Source organism: Callithrix jacchus, chromosome 8, assembly GCF_049354715.1.
Source record: "Callithrix jacchus isolate 240 chromosome 8, calJac240_pri, whole genome shotgun sequence".
Lineage (NCBI taxonomy): Eukaryota > Metazoa > Chordata > Mammalia > Primates > Cebidae > Callithrix > Callithrix jacchus.
Window position 1 is genome coordinate 67,383,754 of NC_133509.1, and position 18,059 is coordinate 67,401,812.

At 38.7% G+C, this 18,059-nt stretch overlaps 1 long non-coding RNA gene across 1 annotated transcript; it reads left to right on the plus strand.

Moving 5' to 3' along the window:
• The first annotated feature begins 6,488 nt into the window (after nt 1–6,488).
• On the plus strand, nt 6,489–17,488 carry LOC144577383 (uncharacterized). The gene is made up of 4 exons (XR_013521138.1): nt 6,489–6,976; nt 8,173–8,473; nt 15,342–15,431; nt 16,942–17,488. It is a non-coding gene; the product is annotated as an uncharacterized LOC144577383 (long non-coding RNA).
• Nucleotides 17,489–18,059: the final 571 nt, after the last annotated feature.

Below are 18,059 nucleotides of genomic sequence, written 5' to 3' on the forward strand. Positions count from 1 at the left end.
ACAGCACACTGATGGGTTTTGGATTTTTATCCAATTTGCCAGTCTGTGTCTTTTGATTGGTGCATTTAGTCCATTTACATTTAGGGTTAATATTGTTATGTGTGAATTTGATACTGCCATTTTGATGCTAAGTGGCTGTTTTGCCTGTTAGTTGTAGATTCTTCATTATGTTGATACTCTTTAACTTTTAGTGTGATTTTGGAATGGCTGGTACTGGTTGTTCCTTTCTATGTGTAGTGCCTCTTTTAGGAGCTCTTGTAAAGCAGGCCTGGTGGTGACAAAATCTCTGAGTACTTGCTTATTCGCAAAGGATTTTATTTTTCCTTCACTTCTGAAGCTCAGTTTGGCTGGATATGAAATTCTGGGTTGAAAGTTCTTTTCTTTAAGAATGTTGAATATTGGCCTCCACTCTCTTCTGGCTTGTAGTGTTTCTGCCGAGAGATCTGCTGTGAGTCTGATGGGCTTCCCTTTGTGGGTAACTCGACCTTTCTCTCTGGCTGCCCTTAGTATTTTCTCCTTTATTTCAACCTTGTTGAGTCTGACGATTATGTGCCTTGGGGTTGCTCTTCTTGCAGAATATCTTTGTGGTGTTCTCTGTATTTCCTGCATTTGAGTGTCGGCCTGTCTTGCTAGGTGGGGGAAGTTTTCCTGGATGATGTCCTGAAGAGTATTTTCCAGCTTGGATTCATTTTCTTCGTCCCCTTCTGGTATACCTATCAAACGTAGATTAGGTCTTTTCAAATAGTCCCACATTTCTTGGAGACTTTGTTCATTCCTTTTTGCGCTTTTTTCTCTAATCTTGGTTTCTCATTTTATTTCATTGAGTTGGTCTTCGACTTCAGATATTCTTTCTTCTGCTTGGTCAGTTCGGCTATTGAAACTTGTGCATGCTTCGCGAAGTTCTCGTATTGTGTTTTTCAGCTCCTTTAATTCATTCATATTCCTCTCTAAGTTATCCATTCTTGTTATCATTTCCTCATATCTTTTTTTAAGTTCCTTAGTTTCTTTGCATTGATTTAATACATGTTCTTTTAGCTCACAAAAGTTTCTCATTATCCACCTTCTGAAGTCTAATTCCGTCATTTCGTCACAGTCATTCTCCGTCCAGCTTTGCTCCCTTGCTGTTGAGGAGTTTTGGTCCTTTCTAGGAGGCGAGGTGTTCTGGTTTCGGGTGTTTTCCTCCTTTTTTCGCTGGTTTCTTCCCATCTTTGTGGGTTTATCCGCTTGTCGTCTGCGTCGTTGCTGACTTTTCGATTGGGTCTCTGAGTGGACACCCAGATTGTTGATGATGAAGTATTTCTGTTACTTGGTTTTTCTTCTACCAGCCTAGCCCCTTCGCTGTATGACTGCTGAGGTCCACTCCAGGCCCTGCTTGTCTGGGGTGCACCTCTAGCAGCTGTGGCACAGTGAGGGATGCTACCCGTTTCTTTTTCTGCTATCTTTGTCCCAGGATGATGCCTGCCAAATGTCAGTCTTTTGGATATAGAGGGGTCAGGGAGCTGCTTGAGGAGACAGTCTGTGTACTTTTTTGGAGCTCAATTGCTGAGTTGTGAGCTCTGTTGTTCATTCAGGGCTGTTAGGCTACTATGTTTGATTCTGCTGCAACAGAGCTCATTAAAAAAAAACCTTTTTTTCTCAAATGCTCTGTGTTGGGGGGTTCGGGCTTTATTTTTCGATGTCTGATTAGGTGTCCTGCCCAGCTAGAAGGCAGACTAGCCACTGTTTGGCTGCCGAGGCTCCGCCCTGCTGTTGTGTGATTCGCCCTGTTCCTGCAGGCTCTGCTGTGGTCTCCACCACGCCCTGCGGCGGAGTCTCTTCGTTTTAGCGTGTTGCCTCAGCAACGGCAGGCTGCGTCAGCAGTGGGCGTGTATCTCAGTTGGGGCGGGTTGCCTCGGCAATGGCTGGCTGGGTCAGCAGTGGGCGTGTATCTCAGTTGGGGCGGGTTGCCTCGGTAGTGGTGGACGCCCCTGCCCCACAGAGTGTCTCGGACCGTCTGCTCGGGATAGTTTGAAATCGCAGTTTTGTTCATCCCACTGGGTATCCCAAACGATCTGTCCCTGCAATCCCCTGGGCTGACCTACTGTCCAAGTCTCGTTCAGTCTCAAGTCCAGCCCTCTCAAGTCTCAGGTTGCCAGTTCAACAGGGCACCCGGACAAGCGCACCCTGTGGGGATTGCTGGGTAGGGCCGGCCGCCGCTGCCCCGTCTGCCGGCTTCGCTAGGCAGACCTACTGCCTGGCGTCCCGTGTCTTTTTTATACTTGGGAGTTTCCCCGTTCTGTGGGCAACAAAGATCAGTCTGGAAATGCAACTCAGACTCACCGTTTGCAGATTCAACGAGAGCTCCAATCCTGAGTTGTTCTCACAGCGCCATCTTGAGTCCTCCTCCTTTTCTGTATTTTTAGTAGAGATGGGGTTTCACCATGTTGACCAAGATGGTCTCGATCTCTTGACCTCGTGATCCACCCGCCTCGGCCTCCCTAAGTGCTGAGATTACAGGCTTGAGCAATTGCGCCCGGCCTGTTATTTATTTTCATCTGCTGATTTGGGGGTTGGTTTGTTCTTGGTTTTCTAGCTCCTTAAGGTATGTTGTAGATCATTAATTTGTAATTCTTTTTTTGTTTTCAAGACAGTCTCACTCTGTTGCCCAGTCTGGAGTGCAGTGGCACGATCTTGGCTCACTTGCAACCTGTGCCTCCTGGGTTCAAGCTGTTCTCCTGCCTCAGATTCCCAAGTAAATTGCAGGTGCCTGCCAATACGCATAGCTAATTTTTTTATTTTTAGTAGAGACAGGGTTTCCCCATGGTGGCCAGGCTGGTCTTGAATTCCTGACCTCAAGTGACCCACCCAACTCGGCCTCCCAAAGTGCTGGGATTATAGGCATGCTCTTTCTTTTTGATGTAGGAATTTATTGCTATAAACTTTCCTCTTAGCACTGCTTTTGCTGTATCCCACAGGTCTTGGTATATTTTGTTTCCATTTTTACTTGTTTTTCAAGGAATTTTAAAATTTTTTACTTAATTTCTTCGTTAACCCAATGGTCGATTGGGAGTATGTTGTTCAATTTCCATGTGTTTGTATAGTTTTCAGAGTTTTTCTTGGTATTAATTACTAGTTTTTTCCCATTGTGGTCTGAGAAGATACTTGATATAATTTTAATTTTTAAAAATTTGTTGAAAATTGTTTTGTGGCCTAACACATCGTCTATCCTGAAGAATGTTCTATGTGCTAATGGAAAGAATGTATATTCTGCAGTTATTGGATAGAATGTTCTGTAAATGTTTCCTGGGTCCATTTGGTCTAAAATCCAATTTAAATCTAATGTTTCTTTGTTGATTTTCTGCCTAGATAATCTGTCCAATGCTGAAAGTAGAGTGTTGAATACGTGCTTTCTCACTATTATTGTATTGCAATCTAGCTGTCTCTTTAGATCTAGTAGTAATATTTGCTTTATAAATCTGAGTGCTCTAGAGTTGGCCCTACCCAATATACTCTATAGTCACACCTCCCAGGGAGGCAGGTGAAAGAACTCCTCTTCCACTCTTGTCCTTCTCCACCACCCTCCTGACTCCCAGGCCCCATTCATTTTGTCCTCAGAGTTCCGCAGAATGTTCTTTTTCCTTTGTCAATTGCATGCTGCCATTCCTCTGCCTAGCATCCATCCAGGGTTTCCCACAGCATTCAGAATAGTACACAGACTCCTAGCCAAGCTTCCAAGACAATGAAGACCTGAGTCCCTATAGATTTCTCTAGGCACATCTCAGGACTGTCTCCTCTTCTCTCCCCTCCACTCATTAATTTCCAGCCCCTCTTTTCTGCACATTCGCATGCTCCTAATTCAGTTTGCCCTATGGCCCACAGTATTCCTTTTACTGGGCTGCACTTCCCTTCTGCTCTTTGCATGGTGTCCAAATCCTCATTTCTCAGGCCTCAGCCTTACCTTTTAGAGCCCTTTCTTAAAAACAGCAATGATGAAATGGTGTCTCTATCCCTTAACCTTATGCTAATATCCCCTCAGCTATTTTGCCCTTTGAATTTCTTTTCTTGTTTGTTGACTGTCTTCCCCACTGGATTGAAATCTTCTTAAAGCTGGAGCCATGTTGGTTTTCTTTACTGTTGTGACCTCAACACCTGGAATGATGCCTGGCAATGGTAGGCATTCAATATATATCCATTGAATAGACAAGAGAAAAGCAAAAAGAAAAACAATAGCAGTCCTTTAAGCTATAACTCAGTAGGAAAAATAATAAATAAATAAATAAACCCAGTAACACATGAAATGAGTAGTTTCCATGGACTGACTAGTCAGCATATATCACAGACATAGTGTGCTCAACATTTTATTTTATTGCCCACAATTCTATAAGCAAGATATTATTATATTAATCCTCCCTGTATGTTTTTCTTTTTCTCCCTCCCTCCTTCCCTCTCTCTCACCTTCCTTTCTTCCTTCTTTCTCTTTTTTCTTTCTGTCTTTCTCTCTCTCTCCCTTCTCTTTTTCTCTTTCTTTCTTTCTCTCTGTCTTTTCTTTTCTTTTCACAAGATTTCACTCTGTCACCCAGACTGGAGTGCAGTGGCACAATCATGGCTCACTGTAGCCATGACTTCCCAGCCTCAAGCAATCCACCTCAGCCTCCAGAGTAGCTGGGACTATTGACATACACCACCATGCCCAGCTAATTAAAAAAAAAGTTACCCAAAGTGCTGGGATCACAGACATGAGCCACAGTATCTAGCCAATATTTTTCAAAACAACGAAGATAAAGAAAACGTGGTACTTATACATAATGGAGTACTATTGGGCCATAAAAAAGAATGAGATTCTGTCCTTTGCAGCATGGGTGGAACTGGTGGTCACTATGTTAAGTGAAAGAAGCCAGGCACAGAAGGACAAACATTGCATTTTCTCATTTAATTGTGGGTTCTAAAAATCAAAACAATTGAACTCATGGAGACAGAAAATAGAACGATGGTTACCAGAGGCTGTGAAAGATAGTGGGGGTGTGGAGGGGAGGCAGGGATGGTTAATGGGTACAAAAAATACATAGAAGAATGAATAAGGGCTAGTATTTGTTAGCACAACAAAGGGACTATAGTCAATAATTTTATGTTTAACAATTTTATGTTTACAATAACTGAAAGCGTATAATTAAATTGTTTGAAACACAAAGAATAAATGATTGAGAGTATAGATACACAATTTTCCATGTTGATTATTACATATTGCATGCCTGTATCCAAGTATCTCTGGTACCCCATAAATATATATACCTACTATGTACCCACAAAAACTTAAAAAATAAACAACTAAGAAACGAGAAGCTCAGATAAAAAAAGTATCTTGCCCAGAGTCATAGCTGGTAAGTGATAGAACCAGGTGTTGGTTGTAGAAGGTTTGAATTCCATACTGAGAATGAAGACTGGATTTAATTGATAGCTGGGAGGCACTGAGGGTGTTTTGAGCAAAGTAAAATAATTCTTAAGGTATATTATTAGTAGGAGTATTCATGCCCTGAATTATAATAGCCAGTTGGTAGTTTTACCTCTCTGAAACCTAAATGGAGCTCATATTCAGTTTCTTTCCCAGGGTTTGCTCAAGGACTCAACTTCTGATTCTACTCCCTTAATTAAGGAGAATTGTGTTAACTTTTTGTATGTAAAATTCTCCTCTGACACACAAATAATCAAAAGGACAATTAAAATGATAAAATGTCAGGTTAGATGGGAAAGAAAGTCAAGCAATTTCTTCTGTGTGTTTATAATTACTTTGTGATATAAAATTGTGTTCTGTGCAAAAATTCACAAACCTTAATTTTCAAGAGGGAAAAATCGCATAATCACTTTACTCCCTTCCTAAATGTGTTTTTAACATAACACATTATAATTTATACCACATTTTTAATATAAAATAATTTTAGTGTGTCTTGCCTGGTTCAGGCCTGTTCAACAACAACAAAAAGACTGCAAAATGTACTTTCCCATGTGGCTAGATACATTCTTAGGTTGTGAAGAAACAGATTATGTATATATGTTTTTCCATATTTTCAATTATAGATAGAAATACAGGCACAAAAAAGTGTATCTTTGGGCAACACAATAATTTGTGAAAAGGCTATGCATTTACACAAACATTTTGCCAAGATTTGAAAAATGAACAAAGGAGCATGAAAGCATAAAGAAATTAAATTTTAAGCTGTAAGGACTGACTTGAAAATATTAAAGACAGGTATAATTCACATACTGTTGTGTGACTCTTTTTCCTTAAAAATCCATTTTGATCATTTTCATATGTCATTAAATATTCATGCTGTACAATAAATGTACAATACTTCAACATGGGGCTCTGCCATTATTGCTTTAACAAAGCTTTCTTTTATAGAGCAAAATTCCTTTTCAACTTTTATTTTTTGCTTTCTCAGTTTCAATAATGTAAAAAAATCCCACTGGGTTGAAAAAAATATTTTTTATTAATCAGATTTATTTAGCTATAATTTGCTTATGATGTAATACAAACAATCTTTTAAAGTTTTATTTCAAGGAGTTTGTAATACATATACCCCTACAATCACGATTATAGTTAGAACATAGAGTATTTCAATCACAGTGTCCCTTAATGTCCTTCACTTCCCTGGCCTGGGTAACCATTGATCTGTCACTAAATAACCTATGCCTATTCTGGAATTTCCTGTCAGTGGAATTACACAGTGTATATGCTCTTAGGTTTGATTTTTCTGATTTGGTATAATGACTTTGCTATCCATCCAAGTTGTTATTTGTGACAAATTCATTGTTGCCGAGTTTTTCTTGCTGAGTGGCGGATTCACAATTTGTTTATTTTTTCTCCCTTTGGAATATTTGTGTTGCTTTAGGTTTGGGGCATTTTGAATAAAGCTGTTATGAACATTTGCTTACAGGCTTTCACATGAGGCTTTCTTTTCTTCAGGGCATATGCCTACGAGTAGGATTTCCTAGTGACATGGTAAGTGGACGCTTGATATTATCAGAAACTACCACACTGTTTTTCCAAAGTGAAAACCCACTGAATGTGCCTACCAACAAGGTATTAAAGTTCCACTTGCTTCAAATCTTTGACAACACTTGGTATGACCAATCTCTTTTTTTGAGACAGGGTCTTGCTCTGTTGCCCAGGCTGGAGTGCAGTGGCATGACCTCACTGCAACCTCCGCCTCCCAGGTTAAAGTGATCCTCCTGACTCAGCCTCCTGAGTAGCTGGGATTACAGGCGTGTGCTACCATACCCGGCTAATTTTTGTAGTTTTAGTAGAGGCAGAGTTTCACCATGTTGGCCAGACTGGTCTCTAACTCCTGACCTCAAATGATCCGCCCACCTCAGCCTCCCAAAGTGCTGAGATTACGGGCATGAGCCACCGCACCTGGCCTGGTATGACCAATCTTTTTAATATTAGCCATATTAATGGGTGCATAGTGACATCTCACTGTGTTTTGAATTTGCATTTCCCAAATGGCGGCTGATGCAGAGCCCTCTCAGATTCTTACTTGCCATCTCTACATCTTTGGAGAAGCGTCTCCTCCAATCTTTTGACTATTTTTAAAAGGGGTGTTTGTCTTCTTGAGTTGTGGGACTTCTTTATGTATTCTGGTTATAAGTACTTTTGTTAATATATGTAAGGCAAATTTTTTCCCCCATTTTGTGGCTTGTCCTTTATGACTGGTGCTTTTTGTGTTACACCCAAGAAATTGTCTTACCACCGGAAATTCAATAAACTTTGTTGATTTCCCAAGTGAAAATGAATAATATAGATTGTGAGTATTAAAATATATTCAGCCTCTGTTACTTTCTGGAGCTGTTGTGAGAGTTGAATGAGATCCATGTAAAGCAGTTAGTCTGATGACTGGGGCACATGAGCTATTCAACACATGTTAACTTTTAATATGTTTATGTTTATCAGCAAGTTGTATTTTCTCTTTTGTAAATTTCTTCCTCTCTGCAGTTTTATTAAAGTATAATTAAAAAATAAAAATTGGATATATTTACAGCATACAGCACGATGTTTTGACATAAGTGTGCAGTAGTTCCTTCTTATCCATGGTTTTGCTTTTCATGGTTTCAGTTACCTGTGGTCAACTGGATAAAAAAATATTATGTAGAAAATTTCAGAAATTCTTAACTGTTAAATTTCATTGTTTTGATTAGTGTGAAGAATCTCAAGCCGTCCTGATCCATACTGACCAGGACATGAATCATTTCCTTGTCAAGTATCTCCACACTGTATGCCTAGGTTAGAACACTCATTAGTTAGCCGCATCATCTGCTTCTGACATACAGCCTCAGCATCAGCATGGCTTGATGATCCAGGATCACCTGAAGCATGTGACTCTCCTGGCGTATTGTCAGAGGTCTGTAGTAGCCTAACTCTACATCCCAGGCCTATGTCATTCAGCAAACTTCATCTCATCACATAGGCATTTTATCATCTCACATCATCACAAGAAAGGTAAGTATAGTGCAATAAAATATTTTGAGAGAGAGAGAGAGAGAGAGAGAGAGAGCGAGAGAGAGAGAGAGAGACCACAGTCGTATAACTTTACAGTATTTTGTGATTTAAAAAATTGTTCTTGGTGGTGCATGCCTATAGTCCTAGCTACTTGGGAGGCTGACGTGAGAGAATCACTTGAGCCCAGAGGTTCAAGGTTATAGTGATCACACAACTGTACTTCAGCCTGTGCCGCAGAGCAAGATCCTGTCTCAACAAAATAAATTGTTCTATTTTGTTATTAGTTCTTGCTATGAATCTCCTATTGTGCCTAACTTATAAATTAAACTTTATCATAGAAACATATGTACATGAAAACCATAGTATATACAGATTTTGATACTATCTATGGTTTCAGGCATCCAATAGGGGTCATGGAAATATATCCCCCACAGAATGTGGGGAGACTGCTGTACACTGTGGAATGATTAAATCAAGCTGATTCATATGGCCATGACCTCACATACTTATCATTTTTTTGTGTGTGCTACAAATATGTAAGATTTATTCTCTTAGCAATTTTCAAGTATACAATCCATTATTATTAACTATAGCCACCACACACTGCATAATAGATCTCTGGAACTTATTCAACCTGTCTAACTCAAATTTTGTATCCTTTGATCAACATCTCCCCAGTCCCCTTTACCTCACTTTTCTTACTTGCAATATCCATTCTAATCTCTGCTTCCATGGGTTCAATGTTTTTAGATTCTATACCTAAGTGACATGATGTAATAGCTGTCTTTCTGTGCCTGATTTATTTCATTTGGCATAATGTCTTCTAGGTTTATCTACATGGTTGCATGACAGGACTCTCTTCTCTTTAAAGGCTGAATAGTTTTCCATTGTATATGTATATTTCACATTTTCTTTCTTCATTCATCCCTCAGTGAACACTTAGGTTTAATCTATATCTTGGCTATTATGAATAAAACTGCACTGGAGTGTGGATATCTCTTTAATGTACTGATTTTATTTCCTTCAGCTGTATACTCAGTAGTGAAATGGTTGGATCATATAGTAGTATTATTTTTAACTTTTCAAGGAATTTCCATACTGTTTTCCATAATGGCTGTACTGATTTATAGTCACAGTAACAGTGTTCAAGGGTTCCCCTTTTCTCCACATCTTTGCCAATACTTGTTAGCTTTTGTCTTTTTTATAATAGCTATATTCTAATAGGTATGAGGTAATATCTTTCGGTGCCCTTATCAGATGTATGGTTTGCAAATATTTTCTCTCATTCCATAGGTTGTCTCTTCATTCTGTTGTTTCCTTTGCTTTGCAAGAGCTTTTTAGTTTGATGTAATCTAATTTCCCTGTTATTACTTTTGTTGCCTGTGCTTTTTGGGACATCCAAAAACTCATTAACTGGACCAATCTCAAGAAGCTTTTCCCCTACGTTTTCTTCTAGTAGTTTTACAGTTTCAGGTCTTATGTTTAAATCTTTAATATATTTTGCCTTGATTTTTGTACATGGTTTAAGATAAGGGTCTAGTTTTATTCTTCTGCACGTGGATATCCAGTTTTCCCAGCAACATTTATTGAAGAAACTGTCCTTTCCCCATGGTGTGTTCTTGGCACCCTTATTGGAGATCAATTACCATAAATGTGTAGATTTATTTGTGAGCTCTCAGTTATATTCCATCAGTCTGTATGTGTGTTTTTATGCCAACACTATGCTGTTTTGATTACTAGAGTTTTGCAGTATATTTTGAAATATGGTAGTGTGGTGCCTCCAGCTTTGTTCTTTTTTTCCTCAAGATTGCTTTGGCTATTTAGGTCTTTTGTGATTCCATACGTATGTTATTATAGTATTGTTTTTCCTATTACCATAAAAAATGCCATTGGAATTTTGGTAGAGATTACATTGAATCTATAGATTGATTTGGGTAGTATGGGCAATACCAACCCCCAAGTTAACAATAATATTTAACAATTTAATTCTTTTAACCCATGAGCACAGTATATCTTTCCATTTGTATCTTTTTCAATTTATTTTTTGTAAATTTCTTTACATAGAATATTGTAAGAACTTTATAATCAGAAAACAAAACTTTATTTTTCCATTTTTATTCCCAAATTTTTGCCTCACTAATTGCTTTTTTTTTTCACTCCTGTCACCTAGACTGGAGTGCAATGGCATCATCTTGGCTCACTGCAACCTCTGCCTCCCAGATTCAAGTACTTGCTTTTTATCTTTTCATTTTTTCATTATATTTTCCCTATGATCCCACTCCCACCCTAGACACTGGTTTTCAGGTTTAAAAGTCCTGCCTCATCCAGAATCTGTTCTATATAAGCATTTAATACACAATAAAACAGACACTACAAAATGATGAGGAAATGAAATCAATAAATTATTTTGGGACCACATATTAGCTATTTTAAAATTTAGAACCTCATTTCACATCATAATTCAAAATAAATTTTAGGTGCACTGAAAATCCAAATCTAACAGTGAGGAAAAATAAAATAAATAGCATGGCATCCCTTATTTGCCACACTCTATTGGTTAAAAGCAAGTCATGGGTCCCACCCATGCTCAAGAGAGGATGACTCTCAAGGGAGAGTCACCTTAGTGTGTGTCCAGCAGGTTGACTGATGCCTGCAATAACACAGATGACCCTCAAAATCATTATATTGAGCAGAAATAAAAAAAAACAGATAAAAGAGAGCATTTACTTTGCAATTTAAATTACTATTTATGTATATACACAACTGTAAATACTAGCAACTTAAATTACTATTTACATATATACACAATTGTAAATACTAGCAATTTAAATTACTACACACACACACACACACACACACACACACACAAACACAAAACTGTAAATGCTATTATCTGTGATCTATCCCCTTCCCTCAAATCTGAGTGGGTTTCTAACTGCTTCAAAAAGATGAAAAGGTCAGCAGTGAGGCTGTGTGACTTCAGAGGCTAAGTCGTCAGAGGGCATACAGTTTCTTCCTTGGTCCCTGGAAAACATGCACTTGTAGCTAGAAACCACCATTCTCAGCAAACTGACACAAGAACAGAAAACCAAACACTGCATGTTCTCACTCATAAGTGGGTACTGAACAATGAGAACACATGGACACAGGGAGGGGAACGTCACACACCAGGGCCTGTCAGGGGGTAGGGGGGTACGGGAGGAATAGCAGGGGTGGGGGGATTGGGGAGGGATAGCATTGGGGAAATAAGTAATGTAGATGATGGGGGGATAGATGCAGCAAACCACCATGGCACGTGTATACCTACGTAACAAACCTGCACATTCTGCACATGTAACCTAGAACTTAAAGTAGAATTAAAAAATAGCAATAAAAATAAAACAATTTTTAAAAAGAAAAAATACACATAAATTACCCACCAAAAGAATGAAAATGGAAATATCAGCTGGGCATGGTGGCTCAGGCTTATAATCCCAGCACGTTGGGAGGCTAAAGTGTTTGGATCACTTGAGCTCCAGTTTGACACCAGCCTAGGAAACAATGCAAGACCCTGTCTCTACAAGAAAATAGAAAAATTTGCTGAGCCCACTTGTAGTCCCAGCTACTCAGGAGGCTGAGGTTGGAGAATCATCTCAGCCTGGGAGGTCGAGCCTGCAATGAACTGTGATCATGCCACTGCACTCCAGCCTAGGTGACAGAGCAAGACCTTCTGAGGTTTTAAAAAAAAAGAAAAAGAAAAAATAAAATAAAATATCACTACAGATACTTTAAAAAAAGGAAGAGTGTAAATAGCTTGATGCCAATAAAGGTTAGATGAAAACAGATAAATTTCTTGATGATACAAATGCTCAAAACTCACTCAAGAAGAAATATGTAACCTGAATAACCCCATATTTTTCAAAGAAATTGAATTTGTAACACACAAAAACATTGAACGGACCAAGATGGCTTTATCGGTGAACCTACAAAGCCTATAAGAAAGAGGTAATATGAATATATACCTCTTCTTCCAGAAGATATAATTGTAAGAAAACTTTCCCATACATATTATGACAGCATCATTACCCTCATATCAAAACCACACAAAGATATTATAATAAAGTTATTGGTCAATATACCTCATGAATATGAACACAAAAATTCTTAACAAAATTGTAGCAATCTAATTCAGCACTATATAAAAAGGATAATATAAAATGACTAAGTGAAGTATTCCAGGAATTCAAGGTTAGTTTAATTTTGAAAATAAATTAAGATGATTCAACAAATTAATAGACTTAAGCAGGAAAATTGTATGACCATTCTAATAGACAGAAAAAGCATCTGACAACATTCAACATCCATTCATGTTAATAACTTCCAGCAAGCTATGAATAGAAGGGAACTTCCTTCATCGATCAAGGGCATCTATAAAAGCCCTACAATTCTTGCCACTTCTTTTCACAGTTGTTCTGGAGGTCCTGGCCAATGCAATGAGGTGAGAAATAAAATGGCATACACATTAGAAAAGAAAAAGAAAAATGTTAGCAATCTGCAAAAAAGCTACTAGAGCAAATTTAGCGAGGCTGTAGAAGAAACATATACAAATCAATTGCAGGCCCGGCGTGGTGGCTCACGCCTATAATCCCAGCACTTTGGGAGGCCAAGGCAGGTGGATCATGATGTCAAGAGATCGAGACCATCCTAGTCAACAAGGTGAAACCCTGTTTCTACTAAAAATACAAAAATTAGCTGGGCATGGTGGTGCGCACCTGTAGTCCCAGCTACTTGGGAGACTGAGGCAGGAGAATTGCTTGAACCCAGAAGGCAGAGGTTGCGGTGAGCTGAGATCATGCCATTGCACTCCAGTCTGGGTAACAACAGTGAAACTCCATCTCAAAAAAAAAAAAAAAAAAAAAAAAAAAAATCAATCACATTTCTACATACTAGCAACAAATAATTAGAAATTAAAACTGGAAAATACCACTTACAATGGGATAATAAAATAAAATATTTAGGTATAAATTTGACAAACATGAGTATAAGAATTGTACATTTAAAACATTAAAAAATTGCTGAATTTTGAAAAAGACCTAACTACATGGAGATATTTACTGTGTTAGTGGATCAGAAGATTCAACATTGGTAAGGCATTCTTTCCTCAGAACTTTACTTTGTGATATAATCCCAGTAACACATCATTCTAATAAAAACTCCATTGGGATTTTCTTTCAGAAATTGGCAAGCTTATTCTATGTAGATGTGTTAAAAACCTAGAATAAGTAAAACAATACTGATAAAGAACAAAGTTGAATTTTTACTGACTTCAAGACTTATTTTTAAGCTATAGTAATCAAGATAGTGTCACACTGTTGTGAAGATAGAAAAATAGATCAGTGGAATAGAATTCCATAGACTCTCCTTTCATTTACCATCCCTGCAAATTTGCTTCCTAGTATTTTTCTTTACAGAACATTTATTTTATTTCCAGTCTGCCTTTCTCACTGTGCTATAAGCTGTATCCAGGGTCTATCTTGCACACTGATCTGTTCCTAGCTTCCAGCATGATGACTGTCATGTAGTTGGTGCTTACTGTACATAGTTCAATGTAATATAAGGTATGAATCTACAACAATAACTTTAGTATGTAAGGCATGTCACATATTTTCGTTTTCTTTAAATCAAGTTAAACTGAACCTTAAATCCACACCCTCACTATCTCACCATCACTGTATTTCTCATATGGTTAGTGAGAAATTATTGGTTGTTCATGGGGGGTGAGGGGATGGATTTCTAGGAAGGTATCCTTACCAACTCTTAAGCATCCCTTAAATTCTTCAGCTGTGGGACTCCCAAAACATCACTGTAACATCATTTTGCTATCCCATGAGATCTTCTGCTTGGCTCTGACCCCAACTGACCCTAATCCTTGCAGGCACTGCCATCTCCTCCTTTCCACTCTAGGATAAAATAATTTAATAAAATAATTTCTTTAATTAAAAAAAGGAGGTTTTTTGTTTTCGTGTGTGTGTGTGTGTGTGTGTGTGTGTGTGTGTTTTCCTTTTGTTTTTGTTTTTCTTGAGACAGGGGGAGACAGGGTCCTGCTCTGTCACCCAGGCAGGAGTGCAGTGAGATCATGGCTCACTGCAGCCTTGAGCCCCTGGGCTCGAGAAATCCTTCTGCTTCAGCCTCCCAAGTAGCTGGGACCAAGGTGCCCACCACCACAACCAGCTAATGGTTTCATATTTGTTTGCAGAAAAGAGATCTTAATATGTTGCCCAGGCTGATCTTGAACTCATGGGCTTAAGGGATTCTTCTCTTAGTTTCCAAAAGTGTTGGGATTGCAGGGGTGAGCCACTGAGCCTGGCCTGAAGAGCATTTACTTCAACTTTGACACAGGAGGTTAACTGCTAGTAGAAGTGAGGGATTTAAAAATACAGGAGAAAAGGCTAGGCATTTGGTCTCAGCCACCATCATATTTGCATATTCATTTTTTACATGCTCTTTCAAAGGCTTCTACTTGCTCTTAGCTTAAAGACCGAAAACTGACAAGGTGTTCAAGATTTTACAAGGTCTAACCCCAAGCTTTTTCTTTGCTACACTCCCTCTAACTCTAAGGCAGTAGCTCTGAATTTTGGCTATGCATTGGATTCAGCTGGGAACTTTTAAAACAATACCGGAGTCCTGCCTCCTCCCCTATTGATGATATCTAAATCTCGGGGGATGCGGCCCGGGTGTCTGCATTTTTTAAAAGCTTACAAGTGCAGCCAGGGTTGACAATTACTGCTTCAAAGTTTCTAGTTACACTGGTCTTGTTTCTGCTTACTTCAAAGTAGAATGATTCTTCCCAATTTTTGAAACTAGGTCAGTAAATTGCATTCTTTTCCAGCCTTTTCCATCATTATTGACTCATCATTAATCTTCATACCGGAACCCATCTCTCCTTCTCACCGAAGTCTCCGCATAACCACCAAACCAGGTCAGATCCCCTGCTCTTTGCTCTCATCACACCTAACGCATTTCCTCAGAGCATCTACCATGGTGTATAATTATTTATCTTCTGATTTTTTTATCAATATCTCTCTCCCATATTAGATTGTAAACCCCACGAAGGCCGTGAGTCCTGGGGCATTTGTTCATAATTATATCCGGAGCTTAGGGCATAATAGGAGAACAACAAAATTTTTCAAAATGAACACAAATGAAAAAAATCGGGCCCGGCGCAGTGGCTCGCCTGTAATCCCAGCACTTTGGGAGGCCGAGGCGGGTGGATCACGAGGTCAACAGATCGAGACCATCCTGGTCAACAGGGTGAAACCCCGTCTCTACTAAAAATACAAAAAATTAGCTGGGCATGGTGGCGCGTGCCTGTAATCCCAGCTACTCAGGAGGCTGAGGCAGGAGAATTGCCTGAACCCAGGAGGTGGAGGTTGCAGTGAGCCGAGAGCACGCCATTGCACTCCAGCCTGGGTAACAAGAGCGAAACTCCATCTCAAGAAAAAAAAAAAAAAAAAAAAAAAAATCAATGTGTGAATATAAATTTGTACATTCAGAGGAATGTATGAACTTACTTGGAGTATGTGATCAAGTATATACTACATAATAAAGACGAGAAATGATGTTCTCTTTTTTTGATGAAGTTTGAAAGATCTTGAAAGTACTTTCACAGATGGTAAATTGACAAGCCTAGTTGTCAAATACTTTCTACTTCTGATATCTATACCCAACAACTTTAGTGAATAGTTTCAGAATTTATGAGAAATAGTTAATATTTTAATTATTTTAGTTTAATTTTCCAACTTGAATGAAGAAAACTTAGTCTTGTGAAAAGAAAGAAAGAAAACCTTGGCATGCCACTCAATGAAGAAACAAATAACTTTCAAAGAAAGCCTTACAAACTACAGTATTTGTACCTAGGTGCAAAAGTCATCCCCACAAGCACCAAAAACACGTCAAAATGAAATTAGAGTTTCCTCTTCAGGAATTTCTTAGGGGATAGAAACAGAAATTCTGAAATGTATAACACGGCAGTTTGATGATTTATTTTCCGGAAAAAAATCTCAGTTCAGTTGTGCTGTGGGTTTTCAGTGAGGACTGACTGAATTTGAAGTATTTCTTTTAGAATTTAGTAGACTTGTCAAAAAATTCTTTATTAAAAAAAGAATTCTCCCTCAATATATGTTTTCTTTCTTTAAGATGTGTTGGTATTAAAGGACTGTAGTTCACAATTCAAAGTCTTAAGTATGAAAAATATTTAGCACTATTTCTCAACAACTTGCAGTTTAAGAAACTGCCCAGATACAATTGTAATTTAGAGATTGAGTCATTATTTAGTTATTAGGGTGTTTTTTAAATAATTAATAATTCAATTGCCTTAAAATGTGGGTTTCCTAATTGTAATACCTGTGGTAGTTACATTAGAATATGTAAGATACCATTTGGTTTCTTTTAAAGATCATGGCTGGATGTCTCTGCTCTGTTCTTTGCAGGGACCAGTACATACATATTTCACCATGGCACATTTAAGGATAAGCGATATTTATGAAGTCCTTAAACAGCTGTTTCTACTGTTCTGCCCTGTGTGTTGTGTTGATTAGTGGCACGTGGCATGGCGATCACACATGATTCAGAAGAGAGGCCTTCAGAGACTCTCACTGAGTTCCCCAACACTCGCCTCGATCACAGATACGCAGTGACATTTCTTCATCTGTTCTGGTAGCTTCTGTCCCCCTCAGTTGACCACTGAAATGGCTGATCTGTTTGCATTGATAGGGGTCATTTAAAGCAACAGTTATGAGACACACATTGTTGAGTAGCTGTTGTGCCCGATACTGCATGGAGCCCTGGAAAAGCAAAGGTAATGTGTTCAGTGTTTTCAGCAATAAAAAATAAGTATTTGATCACTGAATTGTTGGGGTTTTTGTTGTCAAGGAGTTCATCTTTACCCACATGGCACCTTTTTAGTAGAAGAAATCTAACATTTGTTGGTCATTTATTAAGTGCCTGTTTTTTTTTTTTTTTTTTTCACTTAACAAATCCACTTCTATGCCTCAAAGCACCGCTCTGGGCTGAGAATGATTTTAGCTTCATTTTGCAGATGGGAAAACTGGGGCTCTGAAAGGTTAAGTCAGAGCCTGTGAGTGAGTGGTAGAACTTCAAAATGCTACCAAGGATACTACCTAGTCCCTGGGTACTAAGAACTTGGAAAGAATGGCAGAAAATGAGTCCACATATCCCTTGCTGAAGAATTGTTCCCTTAGAGGGTCAAAGCAAAATATCACGAATATCAGAGGCAGCAAATTTTGTGACATCAGAGCATAAGGAGAAATAGATGCTCGTACAAATAGTAGAGGGGTAAAAACGTCTTTTATTAAAAAACCTTGAAACCGCAATCACACTTTCCAAGTGCCGGGCATTAGTAATTTGTTCACCACCCTTCCCTGCAAGCCTGTGTGTTTTTACACAGGCAGTTCTTTTGTATTACAGGCGTGGCACCCATTTTTCTGCTACTTGGACAGAGTCGCTTAACAATGATATGATGCAAATATTTGTCCCCGGGTGCTAGGCAAACTGTATTTCAATCTGAGATCCGTGAGGAGCAGCTTAT